Consider the following 24,770-nt stretch of genomic DNA (forward strand, 5'->3'; position numbering starts at 1 on the left):
GTGAGGCTGCCATGTCCCCATATACAGATATCTTCCAAGAACCTGAATTACATTTTTTCAGTCAGGATAGAACTCACAATAAGTCTCATAGTCAATGGGTCACTTGCTGCTCCTTTGGCAAGATAAACGCCCCAATTGTTCTCTTTCACTCTATCTGGTACTTAGAACTAAAACTCAGTATCATCATCCCCAGGTGTGTGAAGAGCCAACATGACTACCCCCCCCTTTTTTGTTTTATGTTTTTAGTTGTAGATGGTCACAATAACTTTATTTATTTATTTTTAATGTGGTGCTGAGGATTAAACCTAGTGCCTCACACAGGCAAGGCAAGGGCTCTACCACTGAGCTACAGCTGCAGCCCTGACTACTCCCCATTTATGTCATCCCAATGACAGACATTTTTAAGCCCATAAAAGTGTAAGTACCTGGAGAAAGCGCATTTCATCCTGGGATGGGGGGCTACAGGAAGGCAGGAGAGGGGAAATTTTTGTCTAGTGCTGACTCAAGATGATACATGGAGATAGAACTTGTTAATCTCTAATTGAGCATGCCAAATAAAAATTTATAACTATAACTTCTTTCAAAATCTCTAAATATCAGTATTCAGTATTTCTGCTATGTCTAATACAGATTATTAAACTAAGCTCTGGCACCATATACCTGAACTAATCATCAGAATAAGTCACTCTTCCTTTTTGTCGGCAAGAGAGTAGGGATTAAAGAGAATTACATTTGTTGGTGGTATAATTCTTCATAGATACATAAGAGTTTGTTAAATTAATAAATTAATCCCCCCATGGCCCCCTGCAGGTCTCAGGTTAGAGAAGAAGAAAAGTAAAAAGTGAAAATCTGGGGCAATAATTTGGACATAACTATAGTTCTGGATAGCTAGAGCATCTTTCTCCACTAAAATGTCGTTTTAAAAGCTTTTGTGGCATTATACCAAGACTTTCAAAAGATTAAATGCGTCACTTTCAGTGACAAAGAGTCAAATGGTGCCCTTGAATGTAAAATGTGCTTTTCCAGGAAGAGGACAAAAGAGACACCCACTTTAAAGTTTTAAGTAATAGTGATCTTATAGTGATCGAGTGCAAGAACATGAACAATCACCATCACCACTGCCACCATAACGGAGGATGACCAAGAATACTTTTAGTAAGGAACAGTAGTTAATACTGAGCCATGTGTTCTTTCATATTCACCTCTAGTCTTCATAGAAATTTGTTGCGATGGGCAAAGGTGCGAATTAAGCAGTCAAGGGGGAAAATAAAGAATGTCCACATGCTTCAGCCCTTTTCAATGCTTTATTCACTCAAATCAATCATTACATTAATTCCACTCTATAGGTTCTTAATCAAGAAAATGATAATCCTTAGTGTCGGGCACTGCAATAGACATGATCAGTTCAAAGCAAACAATTCTAAGTTTATTCTAAGCACTGCAAACACACTTAATCACAACAGACTCATTATAGACATTCCCTCTGCATGCTAAGCCCAAGTGCCAGATCTAAAGTCTCAAGACTTAGGCCTGAAGTCCATCTAGCATATGCACATTCACTCAGACTGCAGTGATCAGGTCAGGAACTGATGGTGACTTCTCCTGGAGTGGAGCTGCTAGCTGGCTAAAGAGAGAGTCATAAGGAGAAATCACCATTCTCACCAGGGTCAAGATGTGGCTGTAGAGTTTGAGAGTGGTGAGGATGATACAGAGAATCAGGCACATGATGAGAAAAGTTGGGATGTCAGTCCAGGTCCTTATCAGGCTCTCCGGCAGGTGGGCATCAGTGTTAGCTGGCTGAATGTCTGTTTATTTGCTCCTTCATTTATTCTAAACCTGGGGGCTTCTGTTGGCCCTATCAATCCCTATCAGCCACCACCAGGTTTCTCAGTGATGTCTTTCAGTCTGGGGTCAGGACATCTGATCTGGTGGTTTCCACCCTGATCTCTCACCTCTGATTTTATCAGGATGAAAGCAAATGACAGTGACTTCACTCTGAGTTTTATCAGGCTTGTGGAAAGTGACTTATTTTATCAGGCTATGCCTTATGACAATATTGAAAGGCTCCATAGGCTTGCCTGCTACAGACTGCAGTTTTATTTTAAAATGGTGACTTAGGCTAAGGCCCTTCTTAGGTTAAGTCCATCCTTACAAAATTAAAGAGGGGAACCAGGTAAAGTGGCATGAAGAACCAAGAAGACAGACACATCATAATTGCTTATGTGACAGATCTACCATATATCCATCCACATCTTAAGGCAAACCTGCCCTCACTTCCCACCTCCGAAGGTAGCCTCTGGAGGTCTCATCTAGCTGACATTATCAATGTTATCATCTGCTTCATACATAACAGCTCAAGTTTGAGATATGCTATTACAGTCTACAGAAACTGTTCTCCCAAGTTTCTAGCTTTAATTTTTCCCTTTGATCTTCCCATCCATTGGAAAACCTGTTATATTTCTTCCTTGCATGAAAAAAATGAAAGATCATTAAAAATGGGGCAGATACCAGACAATTAAGCAGATCTAGCATCTTGTTATCTTTAAAAGTTGAGACCGAACTCTATACTAACATTGTAGAAACATGAAGAGTCTTCATAATTCAAACATTCTTGGCAAAACCTTCTCCCTTGGTAACAATGTATGTCAGCATGGTTAGTTATTAATGATCAGCTCCCTTATTATCATAAAATAAAGGGGATAATCTTTTTTATTGGTTGTTCAAAACATTACAAAGCTCATGACATATCATCTTTCATACATTTGATTCAAGTGAGTTATGAACTCCCCTTTTTACCCCAAATACAAATTGCAGAATTAAAGGGGATAATCTTGAATGTAATCTATTTGCCTTTGTGCAACTCACAATTTTTAGTATTTGTCTCACCATTCAGGCTGACTTTTGTTTCCCTACAAGGGAAGATTTTTTTTTTATAACTTTTTGTTTTAATGGGCTTGCCCAATAATAGAGAATTATCTATGTGTACATTTGACCCACATTCTTAAGGAGGAATATTTTTTCATGATAGAGAACACCAAGTCATTTTATCATTGGATATTATTATGGCAGACAATCCTTAAAATGTATCACATTGGAGAAAAGAAGAGTAGAACCACTTTTTAACTTTGAATGGAAAGTAAAGGCAAAGTAAGGGTAAACTGACTCTCTTATGGAACAGAGTCACCTATCTTCTGTACTTGGATATTAGAGTTCCAGCATCTTGGGACTTTGGACTCCAGGACTTAGACCAACAGACTGCTGAGTATTCACTAGTTTTCCTGTTTCTCCATCTGAAAGATGGCATACTGTAGGACTTTTTGGACTCCAAAATGACATACTTCAATTTTATAGTAAATCTCCGTGTAAGTATGTATGTATGCATGTACATATACATATATATCCTTTTATATATAAGTACACATACAGTTTTTTTACATAAATATATATAACAGAACCAAATATTGCTTATTAGGTTCTCTTAGTTATTAGAAAAACCTGACTAATATATATCTCAATTTTTATGCCATCTTTGGTAAAATATTAGTCGTCTTAATATTGCATATTTAACATAATAGCAAAGAGAGAAAAACAAAATTGAGATTTTTTTAAGTTTACATTTCTCTGTTATATTTTTCTTTTTAATCTCTTTATTTTGTTGCCAGCAGATAGTAGTTGTATCTTCTATCAAAGAATATGCATTAGCACTAATTCTATCAATTGCATATAAATTGAGTACAGCTTATTATATACCTTGTTATTATAAGTGCATCTTAAAAGGATATAGATGAACCCTTGAAACTTTCTCTCCATCTAAGGGAGGCAGAACACTCTGTACTTGCACAGGGTTTATTGTGTAAGTCACATAGGATTAGTTCCTAGGAGAACATGGACTTGGTTTAATGTTCTGCTGTTGCTGTCTTTTTTTTTCTTTAATTTTTTATTGTTGGTTGTTCAAAACATTACAAATTTCTTGACATATCATATTCCACACTTTGATTCAAGTGGGTTATGAACTCCCACCTTCACCCCATACACAGATTGCAGAATCACATCAGTTACACATCCATTGATTTACATATTGCCATACCAGTGTCTGTTGTGCTCCGCTGCCTTTCCCATCCTCCACCATCCCCCCTCCCCACCTCTCCCCTCCCCTCCCCTCCTCTCTCTCTACCCACTCCACTGTATAACCCTGAGGGTCTCCTTCCATTTCCATGCAATTTCCCTTCTCTCTCCCTTTCCCTCCCACCTCTCATCCCTGTTAAATGTTAATCTTCTTCTCCTGTTCTTCGTCCCTACTCTGATATTAGTTACTCTCCTTATATCAAAGAAGACATTTGGCATTTGTTTTTTAGGGATTGGCTAGCTTCACTTAGCATAATCTGCTCTAATGCCATCCATTTCCCTGCAAATTCTATGATTTTGTCATTTTTTAATGCAGAGTAATACTCCATTGTGTATAAATGCCACATTTTTTTTATCCATTCATCTATTGAAGGGCATCTAGGTTGGTTCCACAGCCTTGCTATTGTGAATTGTGCTGCTATGAACATCGATGTAGCAGTGTCCCTGTAGCATGCTCTTTTTAGGTCTTTAGGGAATAGACCAAGAAGGGGAATAGCTGGGTCAAATGGTGGCTCCATTCCCAGCTTTCCAAGAAATCTCCATACTGCTTTCCAAATTGGCTGCACCAATCTGCAGTCCCACCAGCAATGTACAAGTGTACCCTTTTCCCCACATCCTTGCCAGCACTTGTTGTTGTCTGACTTCATAATGGCTGCCAATCTTAGTGGAGTGAGATGGTATCTTAGGGTGGTTTTGATTTGCATTTCTCTGACTGCTAGAGATGGTGAGCATTTTTTCATGTACTTGTTAATTGACTGTATGTCCTCCTCTGAGAAGTGTCTGTTCAGGTCCTTGGCCCATTTGTTGATTGGGTTGTTTGTTCTCTTATTGTCTAATTTTTTGAGTTCTTTGTATACTCTGGATATTAGGGCTCTATCTGAAGTGTGAGGAGTAAAGATTTGTTCCCAGGGTGTAGGCTCCCTATTTACCTCTCTTATTGTTTCTTTTGCTGAGAAAAAACTTTTTAGTTTGAGTAAGTCCCATTTGTTGATTCTAGTTATTAACTTTTGTGCTATGGGTGTCCTATTGAGGAATTTGGAGCCCGACCCCACCGAATGTAGATCGTAGCCAACTTTTTCTTCTATCAGACGGCGTGTCTCTGATTTGATATCAAGCTCCTTGATCCATTTTGAATTCACTTTTGTGCATGGTGAGAGAAAGGGATTCAGTTTCATTTTGTTGCATATGGATTTCCAGTTTTCCCAGCACCATTTGTTGAAGATGCTATCCTTCCTGCATTGCATGCTTTTAGCCCCTTTATCAAATATAAGATAGCTGTAGTTTTGTGGATTGGTTTCTGTGTCCTCTATTCTGTACCATTGGTCCACCCGCCTGTTTTGGTACCAGTACCATGCTGTTTTTGTTACTATTGCTCTGTAGTATAGTTTGAAGTCTGGTATCGCTATACCGCCTGATTCACACTTCCTGCTTAGCATTGTTTTTGCTATTCTGGGTCTTTTATTTTTCCATATGAATTTCATGATTGCTTTCTCTATTTCTACAAGAAATGCCTTTGGGATTTTGATTGGCATTGCATTAAACCTATAGAGAACTTTTGGTAATATCGCCATTTTGATGATGTTAGTTCTGCCTATCCGTGAACAGGGTATATTTTTCCATCTTCTAAGATCTTCTTCTATTTCTCTCTTTAGGGTTCTGTAGTTTTCATTGTATAAGTCTTTCACCTCTTTTGTTAGGTTGATTCCCAAGTATTTTATTTTTTTTGAAGATATTGTGAATGGAGTGGTTGTCCTCATTTCCATTTCAGAGGATTTGTCGCTGATATACAGGAATGCCTTTGATTTATGCGTGTTGATTTTATATCCTGCCACTTTGCTGAATTCATTTATTAGCTCTAATAGTTTCTTTGTAGAGCCTTTTGGGTCTGCTAGGTATAGAATCATATCATCTGCAAATAGTGATAATTTAAGTTCTTCTTTTCCTATTTTTATGCCTTTAATTTCTTTCGTCTGTCTAACTGCTCTGGCCAGTGTTTCGAGAACTATGTTGAACAGAAGTGGAGAGAGAGGGCATCCCTGTCTTGTTCCAGATTTTAGAGGGAATGCCTTCAGTTTTTCTCCATTCAGAATGATGCTAGCCTGAGGCTTAGCATAGATTGCTTTTACAATATTGAGGTATGTTCCTGTTATCCCTAGTTTTTCTAGAGTTTTGAACATAAAGGGATGCTATACTTTGTCGAATGCTTTTTCCGCATCTATCGAGATGATCATATGGTTCTTATTTTTAAGTCTATTGATGTGGTGAATAACATTTATTGATTTCCGTATATTGAACCAGCCTTGCATCCCAGGGATGAATCCTACTTGATCATGGTGCAAAATTTTTTTGATAAGTTTTTGTATCCGAGTGGCCAGAATTTTATTGAGGATTTTTGCATCTAGGTTCATTAGAGATATTGGTCTGTAGTTTTCTTTCTTTGAAGTGTCTTTGTCTGGTTTAGGTATCAGGGTGATGTTGGCCTCGTAGAATGAATTTGGAAGTTCTCCCTCTTTTTCTATTTCCTGAAGTAGCTTGAAAAGTATTGGTATTAGTTCTTCTTTAAAGGTTTTGTAAAATTCTGCTGTATACCCATCCGGTCCTGGGCTTTTCTTAGTTGGTAGTCTTTTTATGATTTCTTCTATTTCCTCAATTGATATTGGTCTGTTTAGGTTGTCTATATCCTCCTGACTCAATCTGGGCAGATCATATGACTTAAGAAATTTATCTATGCCTTCACTATCTTCTAATTTATTGGAGTATAAGGATTCAAAATAGTTTTTGATTATCTTCTGTATTTCTGAAGTGTCTGTTGTGATATTGCCTTTTTCATCCCGTATGCTAGTAATTTGAGTTCTCTCTCTTCTTCTCTTCGCTAGCATCGCTAAGGGTCTGTCGATTTTGTTTATTTTTTCAAAGAACCAACTTTTAGTTTTGTCAATTTTTTCAATTGTTTCTTTTGTTTCGATTTCATTAATTTCAGCTCTGATTTTAATTATTTCTTGCCTTCTACTTCTTTTGCTGTTGTTTTGCTCTTCTTTTTCAAGGATTTTGAGATGAAGTATGAGATCATTTATTTGTTGGTTTTTTCTTTTTTTAAGGAATGAACTCCAAGCAATGAATTTTCCTCTTAGAACTGCTTTCAATGTGTCCCATAGATTCTGATATGTTGTGTCTGTGTTTTCATTTATCTCTAAGAATTTTTTAATTTCCTCCTTGATGTCTTCTATAACCCATTGATCATTCAGTAACCTATTGTTCATTCTCCAAGTGATGTATGCTTTTTCCTTCCTTCTTTTATCGTTGATTTTCAGTTTCATTCCATTATGATCAGATAAGATGCATGGTATTATCTCTACTCCTTTATATTGTCTAAGAGTTGCCCTGTGACATAATATATGATCTATTTTTGAGAAGGATCCATGTGCTGCTGAGAAAAAAGTGTAACTGCTTGATGTTGGGTGGTATACTCTATATATGTCAATTAAGTTTAGGTTATTAATTGTGTTATTGAGTTCTATAGTTTCCTTATTCAACTTTTGTTTGGAAGATCTGTCCAGTGGCGAGAGAGGTGTGTTGAAGTCTCCCATGATTATGGTATGGTGGTCTATTAGACTCTTGAACTTGAGAAGAGTTTGTTTGACGAACATAGCTGCACCATTGTTTGGGGCATAAATATTTATGATTGTTATGTCTTGTTGGTGTATGGTTCCCTTAAGCAGTATGTAGTGTCCCTCTTTATCCCTTTTGATTAACTTTGGCTTGAAATCTATTTTATTTGATATGAGTATAGACACTCCTGCTTGTTTCCGAAGTCCATATGAGTGATATGATTTTTCCCAACCTTTCACCTTCAGCCTATGTATGTCTTTTCCTATCAAATGCGTCTCCTGTAGGCAGCATATTGTTGGGTCTTGTTTTGTGATCCATTCTACTAGCCTGTGTCTCTTAATTGGTGAGTTTAAGCCATTAACATTTAGGGTTATTATTGAGATATGGGTTGTTCTTCCAGCCATATTTGTTTATTTCTGTTACTAAACATGGTTTGTTTTCCTCTTTGATTATTTTCCCCCCCTTTACTGTCCTACCTCCCACTGTTGGTTTTCATTGTTATTTTCCATTTCCTCTTCCTGTAATGTTTTGGCGAGGATGTTTTGAAGAGATGGTTTTCTAGCTGCGAATTCTTTAAACTTTTGTTTATCGTGGAAGGTTTTAATTTCATCTTCCATCCTGAAGCTTAATTTCGCTGGATACACAATTCTTGGTTGGAACCCATTTTCTTTCAGTGTTTGAAATATGTTATTCCAGGATCTTCTAGCTTTCAGAGTCTGTGTTGAAAGGTCAGCTGTTATCCTCATTGGCTTACCCCTAAATGTAATCTGCTTCCTTTCTCTTGTAGCTTTTAAAATTCTCTCCTTATTCTGTATGTTGGGCATCTTCATTATAATGTGTCTAGGTGTGGATCTCTTATGATTTTGCACATTCGGCGTCCTGTAGGCTTCTAGGATTTGGGATTCTGTCTCATTCTTCAAGTCTGGGAAGTTTTCTCGTATTATTTCATTGAATAGACTGCTCATTCCTTTGGTTTGGAGCTCTGTACCTTCCTGTATCCCAATGACTCTTAAGTTTGGTCTCTTAATGTTATCCCATATTTCTTGGATGTTCTGCTCATGGTTTCTTAACAGTCTTGCTGAGCTGTCTATGTTCTTTTCAAGTTGAAATACTTTGTCTTCATTGTCTGATGTTCTATCTTCTAAGTGTTCTACTCTGCTGGTAGTATTCTCCATTGAGTTTTTAAGTTGGTTTATTGCTTCCTGCATTTCTAGGATTTCTGTTTGTTTGTTTTTTATAACCTCTATCTCCCTGTAGAGTTGATCCTTTGCTTCCTGGATTTGTTTGCATAATTCATTGTAGAAGTGATCTTTCATTGTCTGATTTTGCTGTCTAATGTCTTCCTTGATACTCCAGATCATCTGAAGCATGTATATCCTGAATTCTTTATCTGACATTCCATCTGCTGCAGCTGTTACCTCTTCTAAAGTTGTGTTGACCTGCATTGCTTGTGGTCCTTTCTTTCCTTGTCTTTTCATACTGCTTGCGTATCTTTCCTGCAGGCGCGGGGGGCGGCTCTGCTCTCTCCTTATTCCAATTGGGGTGTCGTGACTACCACGCCGGCAGGTCACTGGGCCTGTTCTGGGCGCTGGCGGTGGCTCTGTTCTGTCCCTACTCCAATTGGGATGACAAGTGTACCACGCCGGCAGGCCACCGGGCCTGATCCGCCGGTCGGTTGCAGGTTTGCCTACCCTGCAGGCGCGGGCGGCGGCTCTACTCTGCCCCTACTCCAAATGGGGTGATGTGTCTGTCGTACCGGCAGGCCACTGGGCCTGTCCCGCTGGTCGGTCGCAGATCTGCCCACCTTTCGGGCACGGGTGGTGGCTCTGCTCTGCCCCTACTCCAATTGGGGTGTCGTGGCTACCCTGCCTGCAGGTCGCTGGGCCTGTTCCTGGCACGGGCGGTGACTCTGCTCTGCCCCTACTCCAATTAGGGTGGTGTGTGTACCATGCCGGCAGGCTCCTGGGCCTGATCCGCCGGTCTGTCGCAGGTCAAGGGAAGATTTTTATCAATGCTAGTAGTGGTGAGTTGATTTACATTCTGGCACAAACTCCTTAATCTGAGTAGCTACTCCAGATTATTTTTTTCTGTCATTACAACAATGACATCAAAATTTATTACCATACTAAACTTAAATCATGGACCGTATTTTTGAGAGAGTAATTGTCAATATGTTCAAATCATATCTATATAACAGAATTATCATGTTAAGAATATCTGTACACTTGTCAAGTTGTCATGAAAAATACTTTGCTAGCTTTATTTGTTCTGACTTGGTTTTCCCTGTTATTCACCTGTTCCTAAACCTGTCAAACCATAATGTCACTGGAAAGTACTTCAGCTACATTTTTGTCTCAGAGCCACCCAACATTTTCAAGCAAAAAATCTTTAATATAATCTTTTTTCCTAAGCCTCAGCAATTTTATGGAACATTACTTTATAAGTAATCCATAAAGCATTAATGTTCATATGTGAAATAGTACACATCTCCTTCTGTCAGCTTTTTATTTCATATGACTTTTTCTTTCAAAAACTTCTATCAGATTTTTAACATAATTTTTATTCGATGAATGCAAATCCTGCTTAAGTATTAATGATTTCCTTACTCCATCAGCCAACACCTCTGCACAAATGTCACTCTGACGTTGTGGTACTTCTCCATCATTGGCAGCCACAAACTAATTACGGCAACAGATTTCCAGCCCAAACTAGAATGGATTAATTTGATCTTTCTTTCTTAGGAATCACTTATACTTTATATTGCCACATTCAGAAAAATTCCATTTTTTCTTAACAACAACAACAACAAAATCTAACTAGGCTTATAAAAGTGCCATCTGTAAACTCAGGTTAAATATGAGTAATAAACATTTTCTTTATCAAACATAGCTATTGATGTTAAATCATATATTTTAAAATTTTTAAATTATAAAGTAAAATAAAAAAATAAGTTATAGTATTTGATGCTTACCTATTCTCAGATTTAATATATTTTAGGGTTATAGTCTACAGTCTGACTTAAAATATTGCATAGGCCTAGTGCACAGCTGAATCTCACACAAACCACAAGTGCAATTTTAATTGCACACATACTGATCTATATCCAATTAAAAATGATGGTATTGAAGATAATGTACTTTTGGAAGCTCTTATTGAAGATACAAAAAAAATATTTTGTTGTTTTTTTTTGTTTGTTTGTTTTTTAGTGTGTGTTTACAAGTAGTAAATTTATTTTCAGCTGTCTACTTAAAATCCATTGTGTAGAAGGATTTATTATTACCCCCTTTGTCCAAGCACGCAGTATAATAATAACTGGAAAAGCTCAAATCCTCCAAAAATGCACAGTTGACAGTTAACTTGACACTTTTATTGGTGCAGAATGGAACAGTCCAAGAATGTAGATATTGATTCATTCTCCAAAAATGTTCATCTTATAGCTTATTCATCTAGAGTTATATTTTTTTGTTTGTTTTCCTTCAGATCTTGATAACTGTCATGGTATTTTGCTTTGATGTGTTTCTACACGTAGTTGCACATGGTTCAGTAAAAATAATGCTGCTATCAAGTATGCAAATATTGAAGTATGATGGTTTGACTATATGGCAGTGTTGTAGCGGCCTCTTGCTTTCTCCTTTTCCCTCTTTTTTAAAAAAAAACTTATAAAGTCACTTTTTATTTTTTAGTCTTCAATGATGAGAGCAATATTAAGAAGACATTGCTATCTAATTTTTAATCTTTTTAAAGAAAAGATTCCTATGTTCAGTAGCATGATTGATGCTATTGTTTAACCTTTCTCTCTAAACTGTATACATTGGTTTGGAATGTTCACAACTTGGCGTGTGTGACAGCAGAAGATTAATTCCCATATTCTACATTGCTATTGTTTTGTATAAAATAAATTGGTAAAAATTGACACTTAAAAAAATGATGGGTTCATTGATCATGAGCTTAATTCCATGGTAGGCCCTTTGCTATAATGGTTTATGAATGCTTACTCCTACTTATTTTTTTGTAATAGTAAATGAGTAATCAACAGTTTGCATACTGGTACCAAATGCAAAATTCACTTTGACAAGCATTCCATCATTTCAAAGGTACCACACTTTGACAATAATGTTTATTATTCATATTTACCAGTAGAACTTACAGCATCACTGTGACAAAATTCCTGAGATAATTAATTTAAAAAGGGGAAAGGTCCATTGTGGCTTCTGGTTTCATTGCATGTGCAGTTGCCTCCACTGCATTTAGGCCTGTGGCAAGGCAGCATGTCACGGTAGTGAGGCAGGGAGCTCATGGTTGAGCAAAGCTGCTCACCTCTTCCTGGCCAGGAAGCAAAGGGAAAGGAAGTGGAAAAGACTGAAGTCCCATAATTTTCCTTGAGGCCACACCCTCAATTATCTAACTTTCTTCCACTAAGCCCCACCTCTCAAAGCCTCCATCGCTTCCCAATAGCATCAAGCTGGGGATAAAGCCTTTAACACATGGCCCTTTGAGTAACATTTAAGATCCAAACTAGCAGAGTTAATCAGTATAGGTTTGCTAGAAAAATAGAAGCTATAGAATCTATCATCTATCTACCTATCCAGGGAAAAGTAAACAAAGATTTAAAATATTGGCTCATGTGTTTATTGTTGGGACTAGTAAGTCTGAAATCCACAGGGTAAGTCAGGAAGCTGGATATAAAGGTGAGATCCGATGCCTCAATTTTAAATCCAAAGGCTGGAAACAGAATTCTGTGTTGCAGTCTGGAGGCAGAATTGTTTCTTCTCTGGGAAACCCATCTTTCTTAAGTCCTTCAACTGATTGGATGAGACTCATCAGCATTAAGAAGGATAAGCTGCATTGCTTCAAGTCAACCAATTGTAGATATTAATCACATCTTGATAGCAACATCCCGAATGGTGTCTAGTCAATCAATTGGCCACTGGCATCTAACCAAGTTGATGCATGAAATTAAACAGTGCACAAAACAAGCATTTGGGAAGAAGTGTCTTTGTAAGGTATAAGGAAGGCACGAGAGTGATAGCCTATTAAATATAGGCTTAAATAGCCAGGAACCTTTGGAGGAAGACTGTGATGAATTCCATGTTGTGCTTCTTAGTGGTTATAGGATCTTGGAGATGCACCCTCATCAACAAATGCAACTTCTCACAAAGAATCTGGATGATTAAATGGGAAAATAATCATAGACCACTTAAATCAGTGGCTGCCACAGAGTAAGTGCTTCCTTAAGAAATACTGTTATTATCATTAGTCACTCAACACAGTCCAATGATAGCTGACAAGACTGACAATTTGTAATAAAATGAGAGACAGTTGAGTATACAGATATTCACACAAAAAAGTCTACCTAAGACATCATCTTTCCACATTATATTTGGTATTTTATGAATATTTTAAAAAATACTTGTAGGAGGAGGGAAAAATGGGGAAAGGTTGATCAATGGGGACTAAGTTCCAGTTAGGTAGGAGTGAGAAGTTGTGGTGTGTCATTGCAGAGGAGGGTGACTATAGAGAACAATAATGAACAGTACATATTTAGAAGCTAGAGAACAGTAAAGTGACAGTTTTCATTATAAAGAAATCGTAAATGAGGAGCTGAATATGTTTAGCCCAATTTGAAAGTTACTCAATGTATACATGTATTGAAATATCCACTCCATCAATATGTATAAATTTTTATGCTTTGTGTATGCTAAAAATTATGTCAAAAGATATTTGGATATAATTTTTAAGAAATATTTTTCATTTGCACATGACTTAAGAAATTATTCACTTTAAAATACTTTGCTACTATTTTTCCCTTTATAATACATTTATTTACATGTTACAAATATCTGGTTTTCTGCTATTATTTAATCTTTGTCCTTATTATTAGCTCTTATTCTATGTTCAAAAATCTTTGTATGAATCAGATTTGATTAACCATTGCCATTATTCAAATTCTGATCTCTTTTATTTTAGAAAGTGTGTCCTGTTGTACTTTTCATTTTATCCTTAGCAAAGTCCCTGGCCTCCCCCTCCAAACTTTCCTGTAGTAGAAGTAAGAATGTCATTTATTATAAAATGTGCCTCTTTGAGAATCTCCTTCCCCACTGTTCATGAGAAGATCAATATTATTGTTTAAAAGCTTTTAAATAGAGATCATGAAGTGCTTTTCCAGAGGTTAAAGAAAAAATTGGTAGCAGCCCTTGGAAGAAACAGTCCCCTGGATTTTGAACAGGAGGTATTTGGGGGTTTAATGAGAATTGGGACCCATGTCCCTTTGCACTGAAGCAAACATTGAAGATAACAAGACAATAGGAGGCAAGGTGAACCTAGGGAACCTGGATCTAAGCCAATGAGCCTCCAATCCATAGCAAAGACTCTGCACTTAAGCATTAGCAGAGATGCAGAAGGGCAGATTGCCTCCAGGACAACATGTAAGTACCTCAGTGATCACCCCAGGGGAAAGAACTCAGAGGGCCCTTGAGAAAATTTATAGCCATCATTAGATTCCCAGGACCTTTGCACAACCATGGCATAGGATAAATAGGCCCTGTGAAAATTAATACTAGGTTTTCTATCATTTTTTACAAGATAGGGGCTCAGAGAAGAAATATAACTTAAGAAATATGAAGAGCTATTAGTATTTGCAAATTAACATTCACTACACATTACAATTTTTACTGAATAACAGAAACAAGGTTTCACATTCAGGAGATTTATAAATAATTTTTGATGCTACTGGCTTGTGACAAAACAGTTTTGACACATTCAACTTTTAGACAGATCTTCACAGTATGCGTTCAGTTATTCACTTATTCACCAAAAGTATATTGAGTTACTTTTATGAAAAGTCATATAGTTTGAAGGATAAAGAACCTGCAGTTCTGTCCAAGAGCAGGAAAATATGGGCATTTTCAGTTACAGAAGACGTAACACACACACACACACACACACACACACAGAGAGAGAGAGAGAAACAGAGAGAGAGAGAGAGAGAAACAGAGAGAGAGAGAGAGAGAGAGAGAGAGAGAGAAACAGAGACAGAGACAGAGAAACAGAGAGAGAGACAGAGAGAGAGAGAAAGTGAATTTGCCTTTTCTCTCCTGAGTCCTCAACTGATTAGATAGTGCCTATCTATGCGGACTGGGTGAAGACAGATCTTCTTACTGGGTCCACTGATTCTAATGCCAATTTCCAGTCTCTTCTGGAAACATCCTCACAAATCTACTCAAAAATAATGTTTTACCAGCTAGCTGAGTAACTCTTAATCCAGTCAAGTTGACACTTAAAATTAACTATCACAGTTCCACAAACTCATATAAAGGCCAAGAAAATGGAAGAAGTTTGAGAATATACATAACATATACTATGCTATACGCAAAATCACCTCATTAGATTCCCAGGGCCTATGTGAAATCTTGGTGTGGGATAAGCAGGCCCAATGATGATTAATATTGAAGTCCTACCATTTTGACAGGTTAGGAGCTCTGAGCAGAAATATAACAAGAGAAATGAAGAGCTATTAGTATTTGCAAATTAATATTCACTACAAATTAAAATTTATACAGGATCACAGGTGACTTAATCTTTGCCATTGGACCAATCCCATGCATCTGATTCTTCTTGCCGTTTATCTTCTAGGAGGTACTTCATTCCTACTATAAATAGATTTCTGCCATCTCACTTATCCTCCAGATATGCATCATGTTTTGTCTCCAACAGTGCACGCAGTTGCAGATCACACTGGCACCTCAACTACACACTTAATCAGTTCAAATATAACTACCACTTCTTTGAACAAATTAGCAATAGACTTGTCTTCTTTCCTTGTGATTTTAGGAAAAGTGTGTTCAGCATTTTATATCAGTGCAAAATTAAATCTTCTAAGTCATGAAGGAGCTGATAAATTGGTTCCTTTTGAGGGCCTTTAATTTTAAGAAGTTCTTGATTTGAAAAAGTTCCTCTGAAAAAATCTACAAGATTTTACAATGTGACTGAAATTTTACATTTCTAGACTTTGCTTCATCTTCTTTTAATAAGTCATGTCCTAATAGTGTTGAAAGTCCAAAATGAAGAGAAAAGTTTCAAACTTGATCTCCTTTTCTGTTATACCATGCAAAAACTGACTGGCAAAGCTAACAGCATAAAATCTCTTAATAATGTAAAATGGTGTGGTGTACCAGCCTCCTGACTGGCTTAAGCAAACTGCTGGATTCTCTTTTACATTTCTGTTACAGGTGGTGCTCCATTTTTGATAAGTTTATTCAGCTCTTCCAGGTTTATAACAGACTTCTCAAATTCTTTACCTGCAAATAATTTAACTCATCCTAGATTTTGTGTGCCTTTATATATCAAGTTTTATTGTATTTTGTCTTTGTATTAAATAGATTCTTAAAAATTATCAGGCATAGTTCTAAGACATTTTCTCCATATTCATAACACCCTACAAGGCAGATATTATTCTTCACATAGAGCAAATGAATTAACTGTAATTAAAAAAATAACTTTACTCACTTGTCTAAGGTCATCCAACTAGAAATTATAAATTGAGATTTTAAAAAAGTTTTTGGTAAATATCTCATGGTTCCCTGTGTTACTAATACTTAACACAATAATATGCAATGCTGTTACAACACAACTGTGGTTAAAAGGAAATATGAAATTCTGTGGTTTAGTTAATGCTCCAGAAATATGTTTTGAAAACCAACTCCACCCAGTTTCCTGTATTTATCTTGCTGATACTGATATTTCTGTTGGTTTACCTTCTAAGCTTGCAGCGGCAATTATTTCCTGGAACAAATAGTAAGTCAGGTTTGCCTGATCACAAAATTCTTTGCACCGGGATATGAAAGTATATTGGCTTCTGTCCTACCAACAGTTAGGTAGATATGATCCTTTAACTCTGGTGTCATCACTGCCACCAAGCTGTGGTAGCACTCTGAGGGGATGTCCTCCCAGACCATGTTCCACCTACTCTGAGAACCAGCAGTATGAATGATCCCAGATTAACAGTAATGATGTATGCTCCTGATGTACCCTCTCCTCATTCTCCCATGCTGTCCAACTGAGAAGATTCCTGGCCTAAACCACCCTACCTCTAGCCAAAGTCTTTTGCTCAAGTATGTCCAGCAGTCATTTAAAGCACTCCCAAAATCCATTCTCTTTTCTTCATCTGAATACATGTAAATTCTGAAGTAGCTATGCTTTACCATGTAACTTGCTTATTAGTTTAAATTTAACTGCTATATAAGCCTAATATTTTAAAATAATTATCCCTTTATTGCTAGATAGTGACTCCCTTAAATGCATTTTGTTTAGGGTCATTAATCTCTTAGTTACATTTTTTATTTGTTATTTTTAGATATATGTGATAGTGGAGTATATTTTGACATTATACATAAAGTATAACTTATTCTGATTAGGATCCCAGTCTTGTGATTGTACATGATGTTGAGATTCACTGTGGAGTATTTACAGATGTACATAGGAGAGTTATGTCTGATTCATTTTATTGGTTTTCCTATTCCTATCTCCATTCCCTCCCCTTCATTTCCCTTTAGACAAAGGACTTCTATTGAAGTTCTATTCAATGAACTTCTATTCTCCCCAGACCCCTTGTTGTGTGTTAGCATCCACGTATCAGAGAGGACATTCAACCTTTGGTTTTATGGAATTGGCTTTTTTCACTTAGCATGATAGCATACAGATTTATCCATTTTCTAGCAAATGTCATAAAGTCATTCTTTTTTATGGCTGAGTAATATTACATTGTGTGTGTGTGTGTATATATATATATATATATATATATATATATATATATATATATCACATTTTCTTTATCCATTCATCTGTTGAAGGATACCTAGAGGCAACTATTGTGAATTGAGCTGCTATAAACAATGATGTGGCTTGTGTAACTGTAGTTCACTGATTTTTAAGTCCTTTGGTATATGCCTCGGAGTGGTATAACTGGGTCAAATGGTGGTTCTATTCCAAGGTTTTTGAGGAATCTCCATACTGTTTTCCAGAGTGGTTGTACCATTTTGCAGTTTCACGAGCCATGTATGAGTGTATATTTTTCCTCACATCTTGCCAAAAATCTCCACCAGAAAACTTATAGAACTCTGTTGAGGGCCACAGCCAAGTCGGGATGACACATGGCATTTTTGCCAGAAGTAGTGGTTGAGAGGTGACGATAGCGAGCCATTAAGATGATGACTTTTGAGTTCTGGTGGAGTTCCCGTTGAGTTCCGCTTGAGCTCTCACGGGGATTCCCAGAGAGTTCCCATTGGTTGGGGAAGTGCTGGAGGAGGGATTTTTTTCCGGTTGCTGGTTCCTTGTGGAGCCACGTGGGTTCGGGAGAGTTCCTGGGGAGCGTGTGTGGAGTGTGCTGGTGGAGTTCAGAAATAAAGTTTATTCCTCTTGAGTGGCTCGTGATTTGTGCCCAGCCAGACTGCGGCAGAACTCATAAATTAATTTAGCAAAGTAGCAGGATATAAAATAAACAACCATAAATCAATTATGTTCCTATACATCATTTCCCCATCTTGGGCAGGAGAAGTGCTAGTGGAGGCTGTGAATGATGGCCCAGGATCAGAGGACTGTTCTTAACACACTTTGTTCAAATGAGTCCCATAAGAGAACAGTTCCCAAGTATTGGCTTAATTATGGGACATAGGATTTCTTCTTTCGTTTGTGGGTCTGGGAGTACTGGCCTGGATCTGAGCTCCTCCTTGGTACTTGTAAACTATCTACTCTGCAATGTCTTGCAGATGGGGTCCCAATAAGTGGCTCTCTAGGTTGCAGAACTGGAAAAATTAATCAGCGGTGTCTAGGCCCTACAAAGGACCCCATTAAAATGACTACTAGAAAATAACAACTAGAAAAACAATAATTAGAAAATTTGAAAAACAATTTTTTTAAAAAAAGGAGCAGGACACAATAATAGGAAGAGAAATCAACAAATTTTCTATTAAACAATGTAATTTGATCTGAACTCCGAGACAAGCATGAATTGGAGAATCCATCTGATGAAAAGCATTCAGGTTGAGGCGAAAAACAGGTGGATGTGTTGGAAGTATTTGGATATGGCACATAAACAATCATGTTTACACCTACACCCTGCACAGCCAGGTATATACTGCCTTCTTTGTCAGATAATTCAAGGCTCATTCTTGCAGAGATAAGACAACAGATACAAGGACACCAGATACACCCAATGCAGTATATGAGGAATGAAAGCATAATATTAAAAACAGTTATCAAGAGAAATACTGAGAAGACCCTCTGATTATTCTCCTCAGGCTACTATAACAAAGCACCACAGATGAGATGGTTTAAAAAACAGAAATGTATTTTCTTGCAGTTTGGGAGGCTAAAAATCCAAGATCAAAGTACAACATGATCAGTTTCTAGTAAAGTCTCCCTTGCTGGCCTGCAGATGATCACCTTCATACTGTGTCTTTACACATTATATATGAATATATATGGAATGAAATAGGAGATATGTGTGTGCATTCTATATTAGCACATGTGATTATGTATGCGTAAATACATTAGCACATGTGATTATGAGGCTGAGGATTCTCAAGATTTTCAGATGGTACGTGGGAGCAATGATGGCATAGTCCCAGTGCAAGCCTCAAATTTTAAGAAATAGGAGAGATAATTAAGTAGAAAAAGTGAATTCTCTTATTATTTCACCTTCTATTTTATTCAGGCTTCCCACAGATTGGATGAGATTTCATCCATATATTGGAGAGCATTCTGCTTTATTCAGCATACCAAATTCAATTGTTAGTCTTATCTAAAAACTTCTTTACAGCCCAACCAAGAAATAATGTTTAGCTACATATCTGTACATCACATGACCTGGTGAAGTTGACACATAAAATTAACCAAATGTGTGTATGTCTAAGAAAAAAAAAAGTTTAAATCTCAATGGAAGTTCTATAAGATAAAGTTGAGAAAACCTCACAAGATTGTTTTTTTCAGTGCTGAGGATTGAACCCAGGGCCTTATGCATGCTAGGCAAGCACTCTACCACAGAGCCACATTTCCAAACTAAAATATATTTAAAAGAAAAAAAAATAAGAAAATTATGAGAGAAAAATGAACATCGGGTATTGGTGTAAAAAATCTAACATCTACAATAACAGTTCTCAGAAATAGAAATTATATCAAATTTCCAGACAGAATGTATTTCTTATATATCCATCATAGTGAAGGATAAAGATTCACACAAGGTAAACTTAAGAAATCCCATAACACTTGAAAATAAAGAGGTAAGCAAAAATGTTTCAAAGGAAGAAAGTATTTTATTGAAAAGATCTGAAATCAACCTAATGTTAGTCTTTTTACCACAACATAAAATGGTAGAAGAAATTTGAAAATATCTCTTCCAATTTTCAAGAGGAAAAATATATATTCAAACTGAAATTCTATTCTCAGTCAAATTTATCAGGTGAGAGGGTAAAATAAACTTTCAGACATGAGCTATCAAAATTCTTAACTGTCCACATACCCTTTCACAATGTACCCTTTCCCAGAAAGGTGTTGGAGAATTTGATGATGAAAATGACGATGTAAACTGAGAAAAAGGGAGAGATGGCATATTCACCTGGGTCCTACCTCAGAGAGGTGTTACACTCAAACTGGGCCGTTGAGTTGAGTTTGATAGAGGATGGCAGGTTTGCAGCCTATGAGTAGCAACAATGGGGAGCTATTACTATTTTTATTTCCAAAAATATAAGGAGTAATTATTAGACACTCTCACTCCAGGAAAAGTCACCTAGAAGGAGGTGTGACCTATGGCCAATAACACAGTCAACCTGCAGCCACCTCTCAGGACACAGGGTAGAAGAATAAGTGCCTTAAATTTCTTCTTCTCTAGGCTGCCATCTGCCAGTACCCTCATTGACGGAACCCAAGCAGAAACCAGAAATGTTAGTATCCTGGGCAGAGAGGAAAAGCTTGAAAATGGATCTAGAAGGACAAACAAAAATTATCACATATCTAATATGTGTATTAGCTTCACAACTATAATGAAATACCAGAAACAATTAACTTGTAAAGAGAAAAGGTTCATTTTGGCTCATGGCTCTGGAGGTCCTATTTCAAGACTAGGTGACCCCATCACTTTGGGCCTTTGGTGAGGGTGGCACATCACAGCAGCAGTGCATGGTGGAACAAACCAGAATCCCATAAATAATGAAACAAAGTGAGATATAGAAGTGCCAAGGCCCCCCAATCCCCTTCAATGGCACTCACCAACAACCACAGAACTTCCCATTAGCCACCCTCCTCCAAGGTTCCACCACCTTCCCCATTGTGTCACACTGGGACAAATTTTTAACACATGGATGTTTGGAGAACACTTACTCATACCACAGCAACATGGTACTCAAACAAGTGACTCAAACAATAAAGAGCACTCACTCAAAGGAATTCCCAGGAAATGGTTAAGGAAAGTCCGAGGCAGGTCCACTCTAACATTTGTGTGATCTGGGACAAGGAATGTACAAAGCCTCTTATCTAAACTCATCTTACATGTCCACTCTTCATACAATGCTGGATATCCTGCTTCACTTGCCCCCCAAACAGTGGTTACTCCTTGATTATCATTAAGTAGCTGTACATGGAACAGTCTGCCCTCACAAAGACAGACTTGGAAACAAATTACCAGGCCACATGCACAAATTTGCTACCCCTGATCAATGAATTGCAAAATACTGCATACCTGGAACATGGTCTATAGGGGGTTATACAGGATCTGGATAGAAATGCCCCACGTGTTGACCCCACAGATTCTTCTCTCTTTGGGGAGAACTCACATATAGAAATGTCAGAGGGTCTGCAAAATAGAGGGCAAGGTCCTGGCTTCCCTGGTCTGATACTGGTACTGCTCCCAAAGGAGCACTTGTGCAGAAAGCCTGGTGAGCACCAGAGCTTATCAAATAGGGAGGCAATGACTGCTCAGGCCTGTCACCATGAAAAAGGAACACAACCTTTAGTTTGAGTGACTGAGTGTACTGAAAGAAACAAATGGTTCAATAAGGGAATTCGCCAATGAACTTGGTAATAGGTATACAGGAAGACAAAAAACAACAACAACAACAACAAAATGGAAGGCAATTATTAACTCCTAGGGAAACCAAATGGTTATAAATTTGGAAATAATAATAATAATAATAATAATAATAATAATAATAATAATAATTTCTTTTATGGCTAGGGTAAAAGTTCACAATATTTTAACCAATATTTATTAGGTAATAAAAATTATTTAGTAGTGTTTTCAGAATGGGGAGGGAAAGCCTTGTGGTATAAAAAAGTGAAATGTCCCCAAGTAGTTAGGCTGCAGATGATATCTGTTTATTTTTTAACTAAGAAAAAAGAGTGTTAGCATAGAAGCATATAGCAGCTAAAAGAAACAGCTAAAAGAGTTGAAAGTAATCATCTCTGGAAGAATTGTGGGTGGGAATAAAGTACATGGACTATAAATTTTTGTCAAATCCCTTATGGATTCCTCCTCCCCCTTTTCCCTTTTCTTTTCTCTTAAAAATATGTATTAATTATTTATTTTTCCTTTTTCTTGTAGAATCTTGGGCTAGCAAGTCCTATGGAAATATTCAAATATGGAAAGAACAAAAGCTTAAAATGAATAAATTCAATGCTAAACTGTAATTGGATGAATCAGTGTACACTCGTCTTTTTTTTTTTTAATGCAGAAATAGATGCAGGCGTATGTAAGTATTTGTGCCTATGAACTCACACATCTCTCCTCCCTGTCTTCTGAGAAGCCTAAAAATAAGGATGCCTCAGGAACAATGAGAACATCTAGTACTTCACTCTTTCTTTCTAAATAACATTAATAATAAAATGACTCAAGGAGAAGAAGCACAAGATAAGCCTTGTACATCTTTTTGTGTCAGAAGGTGCTCAAAAATGATTGAAGAAGTCATCAAAAAGGCACAGGAGCTAGCATTAAGAAACTCCTGATGTGAATGAGAAAAGAATTCATAATTCTACACCCAGATATTTAAAAATGAGTGAATGAATGATTGTTTAAAGTAAAAATGGGAAATTTGTATATTTTAATCAAAGAACAATCAATATAAATAGAAAGAGTGATAGTGAAAAGAATCACCATTTAGGAATTGATCCTAAATTGAACCTAATAATCGATTCAGGATTGACTCATCAACGAATGAAGTGGGTGGAATTTTGTTAAATATCAGTATAAGCATATATATATATATATATATATATATATATATATATATATATACATTTATATATATACATTTTTATATATACATATATGTATACATACACACAAGTGCACACACAAATATTTGTTTATAAATTTTAAAGTAGAGAAACTGAGTAACTATCACCCTACAAAAGATCAAAATTAACATTATAAGTAATGGCATAAAATAACTAAGGATACAGACCATTTTTATGGAATTCCAACCAAAAATCTAAGCTGGACTTAATCATGATATAACACCAGGCATGCACACATTGAAAGATATTCTATCAAATAATGAGCCTATACACTTCAAAAATATCAGCATCATAAAAGACAAGAAAACACTGAAGAAAATTACCAGATTAAAGTTGATTTAAAGAGTCATTTTAAATAAATGCAATACACACTTCTAAATTAAATCTTGGACCAGAAGAAAAAAAATGTTTGCTTAAAAAAAAAAAAAAGCGTTATTGGAAGACAGATCAATTGGTCATTTAGTTCAGGTCAATTAGCCTTTTCCAGATGAAAAGCTGATTTAAAAAGCTAAAATAATCTTTATTTATTGACTTACTTATTCATTCATATATTTATTTTTGCTATGCCAGGGATTGAACCCAGAACTTTATACATGCTAGGCAAATGCTCTACAACTGAGCTACATCCCCAGCCCTAGGACTTAAAAACAGCATACTACAGGGACACAGCCACATCAATGTTTACAGCCGCACAATTCACAATAGCTAAACTGTGGAACCAACCTAGATGCCCTTCAGTAGATGAATGTATAAAGAAAATGTGGTATATATACACAATGGAATATTACTCAGCAATAAAAGAGAATAAAATCATGGCATTTGCAGGTAAATGGATGGAGTTGGAGAATATAATGCTAAGTGAAGTTAGCCAATCCCAAAAAATAAAATGTCAAATGTCTTCTCTGATTTAAGGATACTGATTTATAATGTGGTAGGGGGAGATGGAGGGATTAGATGAACTCTAAATAGGGCAAAGGGGAGGGAGGGGAAAGGAGGGGGCATGGGGATAGGAAAGACAGTAGAATGAGATGGACATCATTACCCTAAGTACATGTATGAAGACACGAATGGTGTGACTCTACTTTCTGAACAACCAGAGATATGAAAAATTGTTCCCTATGTGTTCAATATGAGTTGTAATTCATTCTGCTGTCATATATAACAAATTAAAATTTAAAAAAAAAATATCTTTTATCTAAAAAATCCTAAGAAATCCAGCAAAAAGGTGTTAGAGCTAACATATGACTTTCAGCAAGTTTAAAGTATGCCAGATAAACATCCAAAATATCATTTGTATTTCTATATATAGTATCAACTAACAATCTGAAAATGGGAAATTAAGAAAACAATTTCAATTACAATAGTAGCAAAAGGAATAAATTTACTGAGGGGAAATAGTAACAAAAGAAGTGCAAGACTTGTACACCGAAAACTATAAAACATTATTTGTTGAGAGCCACAGCCGAAGGGGCCCCAGCAAACTTCCAGCTGCCAGCAAACTTCCAGCTGCCAGCTGATGATGGGCTCACAGCGGCCCCAGCAAACTTCTAGCTGCCAACTGATTGGCTCCTCTGCAGTGATGCTCATTGGGCTGTTTCCCTGCCCTTTCAGACCACGGAGCTGCTCATTGGGGGACTTTTTTGGCTCCGCCCACTCGACCCAGCCAATCGGCCTCAAGAGCAGGAGGAGTTAGGGAGGTTGAGAGGCTTGTGGGAAGCCTGTGGTGGCAGTTGGGCCCTGAGGGTTTTTCCTGA

This window comes from Marmota monax, unplaced genomic scaffold (assembly GCF_021218885.2).
Source record: "Marmota monax isolate L192 unplaced genomic scaffold, Marmota_monax_Labrador192_F-V1.1 WCK01_AAM20220418_F8-fsc00110, whole genome shotgun sequence".
In the NCBI taxonomy this organism is placed as follows: domain Eukaryota; kingdom Metazoa; phylum Chordata; class Mammalia; order Rodentia; family Sciuridae; genus Marmota; species Marmota monax.